Raw genomic sequence first — 11,029 nt, forward strand, 5'->3', positions numbered from 1 at the left:
CCTTCTGGTGTCATCATCACTTCCTGAGCCTTTCCTGTCATCATGGGAGTTTGCCACTAGTACTCTATTTCTTTGCTTTTTTCTTAAAATTAAAGTGTAGTTGATTTAGAATGTTGCATTAGTTTTAGGTGTACAGCAAAGTGATTCAGTTATATCTATTTATCTATTTTTTTCAGATTCTTTTCTCTTATAGGCTATTACAAAACACTGAATATAGTTATTTGTGTTATACAGTAAGTGCTTGTTGATTATCTATTTCATATATAGTAGTATGTCTATAGGAGAAGGCAGTGGCATCCCACTCCAGTACTCTTGCCTGGAAAATCCTGTGGATGGAGGAGCCTGGTAGGCTGTAGTCCATGGGATCTCGAAGAGTCGGACATGACTGAGCAACTTCACTTTCACTTTTCACTTTCATGCATTGGAGAAGGAAATGGCAGCCCACTCCAGTGTTCTTGCCTGGAGAATCCCAGGGACGGCGGAGCCTGGTGGGCTGCCGTCTATGGGGTCGCGCAGAGTCAGACACGACTGAAGTGACTTAGCAGCAGCAGCAGCAGCAGCAGCGGTATGTCTATGTTAATCCCAAACTCCTAACTTATCGCTGTTTGGTAATCATAAGTTTGTTTGCTATGTCTGTGGGTCTGTTTTGTATGAGTTCATTTCTATCATTTTTTATTTTAGACTCCACATATAAGCAATATCATATGCTATAATATTTGTCTCCTGTGGTCATGTATGGATGTGAGAGTTGGACTGTAAAGAAGGCTGAGCACCGAAGAATGGATGCTTTTGAACTGTGGTGTTGGAGAAGACTCTTGAGAGTCCCTTGGACTGCAAGCAGATCCAACCAGTCCATTCTGAAGGAGATCAACCCTGGGATTTCTTTGGAAGGAATGATGCTAAAGCTGAAGCTCCAGTACTTTGGCCACCTCATGCAAAGAGTTGACTCATTGGAAAAGACTCTGATGCTGGAAGGGATTGGGGGCAGGAGGAGCAGGGGACAACAGAGGATGAGATGGCTGGATGGCAACACGGACTCGATGGACGTGAGTCTGAGTGAACTCCGGGAGTTGGTGATGGACAGGGAGGCCTGGCATGCTGCGATTCATGGGGTCGCAAAGAGTCGGACACGACTGAGTGACTGAACTGAACTGAACTGAACTGATTTACTTCACTAAGTATGATAATCTCTAGGTCCATCCGTGTTGCTGAGTGCTCTATTTCTTTTTAAAATTTACTTTGGCTGCGCTGAGTCTTCCCTGCTGCTCACAGGCTTTCTCTAGTTGCACTGAGTTGGAGGCTACTGTCTAGGTGAGATGCGTGGGCTTCTCATTGCAGTGGCTTCTCTTGTTGCAGAGCTCAGACCCTAGGTGCTCAGGCTTCAGTAGGTGAGGCATGTGGGCTCAGTAGTTGTGGTTCCTGGGCTCTAGAGCTCAGGCTTCAGTTGTTGTGGCCCACAGGCTTAGTTGCTCCACAGCATATGGCCAGGGATTGAACCTGTGTCTCCAGTGTTGATGGGCAGATTCTTTATCACTGAGCCATGGAAAGCCCTGAGCACTCTATTTCTTAGAGCGCTCTTAGTACACTAAGCTTAGTGCAGAGTAAGGCTTCCTTTTATTTGTCCAATTTGCACCTTCTCCAACTTTAAAAGTGAGCCCTGTGTTTGGTAAACATGCTCTTGCTGAGTTTGGGTAATTCAGCCATACCCTCTCTTGTGAGTCCCGTCTTCCTCTAAATCTGTTTTTGGGGTGGTGGGGGCGGGAGGCAGGGCAGAGAGCATCTCTCTTCCTTGTGAACGGAAATGTCCTCTACTCTTCAAGCCTGCTATGGTTTGGTTTTATTTCTTTAGCTGCAAGAACCAGAGCAACAGATGACATTCTCAGGTTCAGTAAACTGTCAGGATAGGGTTTCTTTTCATTTCCCATGTCTTCCTTAATGATTCCTAGCATTTCATTGTTGTTTGGTTTCATCTTCTTGGGGCCACAGAAGCAAAAGAGAGCAATGTTTTGTGTTTCTGGTAACTTACCAAGCACATTCCTGGAGCAAAACCTTGTTTGCTCTGCGCTAAGGATCCTATTATATTGTTTACATTAGTTTCCTCTGAATAGTTTGAGTATCATTTTCCTGCATAGTTCACATTCTTTTAGTTCTCATTCTAAAGGGAAAGAAAGGCACAGGACAAGTTTGTGTGTGTGTGTGTGTGTGTGTGTGTGTGTGTGTGTGTGTGTCTACATGGGGGAGGGCTACCCAGTGAGGCGGAAGGCCTACATTCCTTTACAGGAACTGGAGCTCCAAATACCTTGGAGCTTCCAAGAATATCAGATATGATCTAATCTCTAAATTGAAAGTCAACAGACTGTTCCCATGACTCATGAATCCAGATACATCTTTCAACAATCAGGCCTTCACTTCATGGGGGTGGGAATATCTATACCTAATCAATGTGAATAAAGCAGATCTTTTTGAAAGGCTCCCATTTCTTCTGAAGACTAGGAACAGTGTTTTGATATGTTTTATTACTGTTTTCTTAAATATATTTTCAAAAACATATATTTCTGCCAGGCTTCCAGGTAAATTTTCATGTAAGCATTCTTTCAAACACCTCAGCATAATTGCCAGTTGGTAGTAGGGGCTTTGGCACCCCACTCCAGCACTCTTGCCTGGAAAATCCCATGGACGTAGGAGCCTGATGGGCCGCAGCCCATGGGGTTGCTAAGAGTCGGACACGACTGATCGACTTCACTTTCACTTTTCACTTTCATGCACTGGAGAAGGAAATGGCAACCCACTCCAGTGTTCTTGCCTGGAGAATTCCAGGGACGGGGGAGCCTCATGGGCTGCCGTCTATGGGGTCGCACAGAGTCAGACACGACTGAAGCGACTTAACAGCAGCCAATAGGGGCTTAACCCTGACCCAGCATGTAGTAGTGCATTTCTAGATTTCCCCACAGTGATGAGTTTTCACAGGTAGAGTGATGTGAGATCATTTCATTCATCAAACCTGATGAGAAAGACTATATAATCCCTGCCTGGACATTTCAGACATTCATGTAACTTTTTCAAAGTTTCCTTTAATGTTTCTCATTACTTCTCTACGATGAAAGTGAAAGTGAAGTCACTCAATCATGTCTGACTCTTTGCAACCCCATGGACTGTAGCCTACCAGGGTCCTCTGTCCGTGGGATTTTCCAGGAAAGGGTTCTAGAGTGGGTTGCCATTTCCTTCTCCAGGGGTTCTTCTAAACCCAGGGATCAAACCTTGGTCTCCCACATTGCAGGCAGATGCTTTACCATCTGAGCCACCAGGGAAGTCTCCTCATGCTTATTCTGTCTAATCAGTGAGTGTCATCTGTACTAACTACTCTCAGTTCCTTTGGAAAACCTAACAAAACTTCCATTCACCCTCGCTAGTCAAGACAATTCCCAGCTATATGTATTTTTGTTCTTTTTCTTTCCTTTCTTCTTTTTTTCAAGAAAATAAACCAAGATTAGAAAGACAGAACTAAAGGCAAGAAGATGCTTTTGTAATAAACCTCCCGGAGGGTGTGGTATCTCTGTCAACTCTACCTGGCACCCTTGCTCAGCCCAGTGAGCATCACCACTGACCTGAGTTCTCCCAAGTTCCCAATACCTCGAAGCAACTAATAAAGAAGGGGGTCACCTTTTGCACCCATGTAATAAATATAAATTATAAAGACTAATAGGATATCACCTCAGATTTACTTTTACAATTATTGTAGTAAACAAATACAATAAATTCATGTATGAAGATAAACAAAATACAAACAAAACACATTTTACTGGCTTATCAAGAACCTTAAAGAGTAGAATCTTGTCTTACCTACCTAGAACAAAGATTCTAAAATCAATATATAATTTACAAAAGGACATATAATCTAATACACTCTTTCTTCTTTTTTTAATTGAAGTTTACTAGTGCCACCTATGGACTTCCCTGGTGGTTCAGATGGTAAAGCGTCCGTCTACAGTGTGGGAGACCTGGGTTCAATCCCTGGGTCGGGAAGATTCCCTGGAGAAGGAAATGACAACCCACTCCAATACTCTTGCCTGGAAAATCCCATGGATGGAGGAGCTTGGTGAAGGCTACTGTCCATGGGGTCACAAACAGTTGGGCACGACTGAGCGATTTCACTTAGTGCCACCTGGGAAGCCCGTATATATTAATAGATACTTATAAGTATGTATTAATACCTATACTAATATATATACTTATATACTTATCAGTATATATCAACATATATGGGCTTCCCAGGTGGCACAGCTGGTAAAGAACCCACCTGCCAATGCAGGAGATATAAGACATGTGGGTTTGATCCCTGGGTTGGGAAGATCCCCTGGAGGAGGACATGGCAATCCACTCCAATATTCTTCCCTGGAGAATCCCATAGACAGAGGAGCCTGGCAGGCTACAGTCTATGGGGTCAAAGAGCCAGAACGACTTAAGAGACCTAAGCACGTTCACAGGGACAGTGGATCAAGGTGATAGCAAGACTAGATTCAACATAAAGCTCATGAAGCTCATGTGTTTGAGCATCTCCTGTGGAGGAATGGGTCAGCAGTAGACTGCCACAGGGACAGGGGCTCTGGGTGCAGCAGACTGGGGTATGGCATAAGCCCTCTTGGAGGAGGTCACCATTAACCCCACCACTGAGCTGCCAGAACTTACACAGGACTGGGAAATAGACTCTTGGAGGGTAGAGAGAACCTTGTGCACCAGGACCCAGGAGAAAGGAGCAGTGACCAGACAAGAGACTGCCCCAGACTTGCCCGTGAGTGTCCAGGAGTCTCCGGTGGAGGGGTGGGTCGGTGGTGGCCTGTTGTGGAGTCGGGGGAGGGGGGGCGGGTGTGCAGTGACTGTGGCAGTACATGCATGGGACCTTTTGAAGGAGGTTGCCATTATCTCCATTGCCTCCACCATAGTTTGGCCCCAGGTAAACAGCAGAGAGGGAACACATCTTCACCCATCAACAGAAAATTGATTGAAGATTTACTGAGCATGGCCCTGCCCATCAGAACAAGACTCAGTTTCCCCCTCAGTCAGTCTCTCCCATCAGGAAGTTTCCATAAGCCTCTTATCCTTCTCCATCAGAGGGAAGACAGACTGAAAACCACAATCACAGAAAACTAACCAATCTGATCACATGGTCCACAGCCTTATCTAATTCAATGAAACAATGAGCCATGCTGTATGGGGCCACCCAAGACAGATGGATCTTGGTGGACAGTTCTGACAAAATGTGGTCCACTGGAGAAGGGAATGGCAAACCACTTCAGTATTCTTGCCTTGAGAACCCCATGAACAGTATGAAAAGGCAAAAAGATAGGACACTGAAAGATGAACTCCCCAGGTTGGTAGCTGCCCAATATGCTACTGGAGATCAGTGGAGAAATAACTCCAGAAAGAATGAAGAGACAGAGCTAAAACAAAAACAACACCCAGTTGTGGATGTGACTGGTGATAGAAGCAAAGTCCGATGCTGTAAAGAGCAATATTGCATAGGAACCTGAAATTTTAGGTTCTTTAATCAAGGGAAATTGGAAGTGGTCAAACAGGAGATGGCAAGAATGAATATCAACATTTTAGGAATCACAGAACTAAAATGGACTGGAGTGGGTGAATTTAACTCAGATGACCATTATATCTACTACTGTGGGCAAGAATTCCTTAGAAGAAATGGAGTAGCCATCATAGTCAATGAAAGAGTCTGAAAAGCGGTACTTGGATGCAATCTCAAAAACGACAGAATGATCTCTGCTCATTTCCAAGACAAACCATTCAGTATCATACTAATCCAAGTCTACGCCCAACCAGTAATGCTGAAGTAGCTGAAGTTGAACAGTTCTATGAAGACCTTACAAGACGTTCTAGAACTAACACCCAAAAAAGATGTCCTTTTCATTATAAGAGACTGGAATGCAAAAGTAGGAAGTCAAGAAACACCTGGAGTAACAGGCATATTTGGCCTTGGAGTACAGAATGAAGCAGGGCAAAGGCAGATAGAGTTTTGCCAAGAGAATGCACTGGTCATAGCAAACACCCTCTTCCAACAACACGAGAGAAGACTCTACACATGGACATCACCAGATGGTCAACACCGAAATCAGATTGAGTATATTCTTTGCAGCCAAAGGTGGAGAAGCTCTATACAGCCAGCAAAAACAAGACCGGGAGCTGACTGGCTCAGATCATGAACTCCTTATTGCCAAATTCAGACTGAAACTGAAGAAAGTAGGGAAAACCCCTAGACCATTCAGGTATGATCTAAATCAAATCCCTTATGAGTATACAGTGGAAGTGAGAAATAGATTTAAGGGACTAGATCTGATAGACAGAGTGCCTGATGAACTATGGACAGGGGTTTGTGACATTGTACTGGAGACAAGGATCAAGACCATCCCCATGGAAAAGAAATGCAAAAAAGCAAAATGGCTGTCTGGGGAGGCCTTACAAATAGCTGTGAAAAGAAGAGAAGTGAAAAGCAAAGGAGAAAAGGAAAGATATAAGCATCTGAATGCAGAGTTCCAAAGAATAGCAAGGAGAGATAAGAAAGCCTTCCTCAGTGCAAAGAAATAGAGGAAAACAATAAAATTGGAATGTCTAGAGATCTCTTCAAGAAAATTAGAGATACCAAGGGAATGTTTCATGCAAAGATGGGCTCAATAAAGGACAGGAATGGTATGGACCTAACAGAAGCAGAAGATATTAAAAAGAGGTGGCAAGAATACACAGAAGAACTATACAATAAAGATCTTCACAACCCAGATAATCACAGTGGTATGATCACTCACCTAGAGCCAGATATCCTGGAATGCGAAGCCAAGTGGGCCATAGAAGCATTACTATGAACAAAGCTAGTGGGGGTGATGGAACCCCAGTTGAGCTATTTCAAATTCTAAAAGATGATGCTGTGAAAGTGCTTCACTCAGTACAAGCAAATATAGAAAATTCAGCAGTGGCCACAGGACTGGAAAAGGTCAGTTTTCATTCGAATCTCAAAGAAAGGCAATGCCAAAGAATGCTCAAACTACTGCACAATTGCACTCATCTCATACTCTAGTAAAGTAATGCTCAAAATTCTCCAAGTCAGGCTTCAACAGTACATGAACCATGAACTTCCAGATGTTCAAGCTGGTTTTAGAAAAGGTAGAGGAACCAGAGATCAAATTGCCAACATCTGTTGGATTATTGAAAGAGCAAGAGAGTTCCAGAAAAACATCTACTTTATTGACTATGCCAAAGCCTTTGACTATGTGGATCACCACAAACTGCAGAAAATTCTGAAAGAGATGGGAATACCAGACCACCTGACCTGCCTCCTGAGAAATCTGTATGCAGGTCAGGAAGCAACAGTTAGAACTGGACATAGAACAACAGACTGGTTCCAGATAGGAAAAAGAGTATGTCAAGGCTGTATATTGTCACCCTGCTTATTTAACTTATATGCAGAGTACATCATGAGAAATGCTCGGCTGGATGAAGCATAAGCTGGAATTAAGATTCCCAAGAGAAATATCAATAACCTCAGATATGCAGATAACATCACCCTTATGACAGAAAGTGAAGAAGAACTAAAGAGCCTCTTGATGAAAGTGAAAGAGGAGAGTGAAAAAGTTGGCTTAAAGCTCAACATTCAGAAAACGAAGATCATGGTATCCGGTCCCATCACTTCATGGCATATAGATGGGGAAACAGTAGAAACAGTGACAGACTTTATTTTGGGGAGCTCTAAATGAAAGCTCTTAATGAAATTAAAAGATGCTTAGTCCTTGGAAGGAAAGTTATGACCAGCCTAGATAGCATATTAAAAAGCAGAGACATTACTTTGCCAACAAAGGTCCGTCTAGTCAAGGCTATGGTTTTTTCAGTTCACTTCAGTTCAGTTCAGTTGCTCAGTCATGTCCAACTCTTCGCGACCCCATGAATCGCAGCACACCAGGCCTCCCTGTCCATCACCAACTCCCGGAGTTCACTCAGACTCATGTCCATCGAGTCAGTGATGTGATCCAGCCATCTCATATTCTGTCATACCCTTCTTCTCCTGCCCTCAATCCCTCCCAGCATCAGAGTCTTTTCCAATGAGTCAGGTCTTCACATGAGGTTGCCAAAGTATTGGAGTTTCAGCTTTAGCATCATTCCTTCCAAAGAAATCCCAGGGCTGATGTCCTTCAGAATGGACTCCAGTAGTCATGTACAGTTGTGAAAGTTGTACTATAAAGAAAGCTGAGTGTCAAAGAATTGATGCTTTTGAACTGTGATGTTGGAGAAGACTCTTGAATGTCCCTTGGACTACAAGGAGATCCAACCAGTCCATCCTAAAGGAAATCAGTCCTGAATATTCATTGGAAGTACTGATGCTAAAGCCGAAGCTTCAATACTTTGGCCATCTGATTCAAAGAGTCAACTGGTTAAAAAAGACCCCGGTGCTGGGAAACACTGAAGGCAAGAGGAGAGGAGCATGGCAGAGGATGAGATGTTGGATAGTATGACTGACTCAATGGACATAAACTTGGGCTTTTTGAATGGACATAAACTTGGGCTTGTTGGATAGCATCACCGATTCAATGGACATGAACTTGGGCAAACTCCAGGAGATAGTGAGGGACATGGATACCTGGCATGCTGTAGTCCAGGGGATCTCAAAGAGTAGGACACAACTTAGCAACTGAACAACAATAGCAACAACAACAGGAACACCACCATGGATGGGGAACTTATAACATATTAGGAACCCAAGGAAACAGAGACAGTCTTACATTAGGAGAACAGTTGCATTGCAGAGAGACATTGAATTAAAGAAATCTATCACTCAGATGACCATTATATCTACTACTGCAGGCAGGAATCCCTCAGAAAAAATGGAGTAGCCATCATGGTCAACAGAATAGCCTGAAACGCAGTACTTGGATGCAATCTCAAAAACGGCAGAATGATCTCTGTTCGTTTCCAAGGTAAACCATTCAATATCACAGTAATCCAAGTCTATGCCCCAACCAGTAACACTAAAGAAGCTTAAGTTGAACGGTTCTATGAAGACCTACAAGACCTTCTAGAACTAACACCCAAAAAAGATGTCCTTTTCATTATAAGGGACTGGAATGCAAAAGTAGGGAGTCAAGAAACACCAGGAGTAACAGGCAAATTTGGCCTTGGAATATGGAATGAAGCACGGCAAAGACTAATAGAATTTTGCCAAGAAAATGCACTGGTCATAGCAAACACCCTCTTCCAACAACATGAGAGAAGACTCTACCCATGGACATCACCAGATGGTGAACACCGAAATCAGATTGAGTATATTCTTTGCAGCCAAAGATGGAGAAGCTCCATAGGGTCAACAAAAACAAGACTGGGAGCTGACTGTGGCTCATATCATGAACTCCGTACTACCAAATTCAGACTGAAATTGAAGAAAGTAGGGAAAAGTAGACCATTCAGGTATGACCTAAATCAAATCCCTTATGAGTATACAGTGGAAGTGAGAAATAGATTTAAGGGACTAGATCTGATAGACAGAGTGCCTGATGAACTATGCAATGAGGTTCGTGACATTGTACAGGAGACAGGGATCAAGACCATCCCCATGGAAAAGAAATGAAAAAAAGCAAAATGGCTGTCTGGGGAGGCCTTACAAATAGTTGTCAAAAGAAGAGAAGTGAAAAGCAAAGGAGAAAAGGAAAGATATAAACATCTGAATGCAGAGTTCCAAAGAATAGCAAGGAGAGATAAGAAAGCCTTCTTCAGTGATCAATGCAAAGAAATAGAGGAAAACAACAGAATGGGAAAGGCTAGAGATCTCTTCAAGAAAATTAGAGATACCAAGGGAATGTTTCATGCAAAGATGGGCTCAATAAAGGACAGAAATGGTATGGACCTAACAGAAGCAGAAGATATTAAGAAGAGATGGCAAGAATACACAGAAGAACTGTACAAAAAAGATCTTCACGACCCGGATAATCATGATGGTGTGATCACTCATCTAGAGCCAGACATCCTGGAATGTAAAGTCAAGTGGGCCTTAGAAAGCATCACTACGAACAAAGCAAGTGGAGGTGATGGAATTCCAGTAGAGCTATTTCAAATCCTGAAAGATGATGCTGTGAAAGTGATGCACAATTGCACTCATCTCACACGCTAGTAAAGTAATGCTCAAAATTCTCCAAGCCAGGCTTCAGCAATACGTGAACTGTGAATTTCCTGATGTTCAAGCTGGTTTTAGAGAAGGCAGAGGAATCAGAGATCAAATTGCCAACATCTGTTGGATCATTGAAAAAGCAAGAGAGTTCCAGAAAAACATCTATTTCTGCTTTATTGACTATGCCAAAGCCTTTGACTGTGTGGATCACAATAAACTGTGGAAAATTCTGAAAGAGATGGGAATACCAGACCACCTGACCTGCCTCTTGAGAAATCTGTATGCAAGCCAGGAAGCAACAGTTAGAACTGGACATGGAACAGACTGGTTCCAAATAGGAAAGGGAGTCCATCAAGGCTGTATATTGTCACCCTGGTTATTTAAGTTCTATGCAGAGTACATCATGAGAAATGCTGGACTGGAAGAAACACAAGCTGGAATCAAGATTGCCGGGAGAAATATCAACAACCTCAGATACGCAGATGACACCACCCTTATGGAAGAAAGTGAAGAGGAACTAAAAAGCCTCTTGATGAAAGTAAAAGAGGAGAGTGAAAAAGTTGGCTTAAAGTTCAACATTCAGAAAACGAAGAAAATGGCATCCGGTCCCATCACTCCATGGGAAATAAATGGGGAAACAGTGGACACAGTGTCAGACTTTATTTTTTTGGGCTCCAAAATCACTGCAGATGGTGACTGCAGCCACGAAATTAAAAGCCGCTTACTCCTTGGAAGAAAAGTTGTGACCAACCTAGATATCATATTCAAAAGCAGAGACATTGCTTTGCCAACAAAGTTCCATCTAGCCAAGGCTATGGTTTTTCCAGTAGTCATGTATGGATTTGAGAGTTGGACTGTACAGGAGGCTGAACACTG

This window comes from Capra hircus, chromosome 1 (genome assembly GCF_001704415.2).
Source record: "Capra hircus breed San Clemente chromosome 1, ASM170441v1, whole genome shotgun sequence".
NCBI lineage: Eukaryota > Metazoa > Chordata > Mammalia > Artiodactyla > Bovidae > Capra > Capra hircus.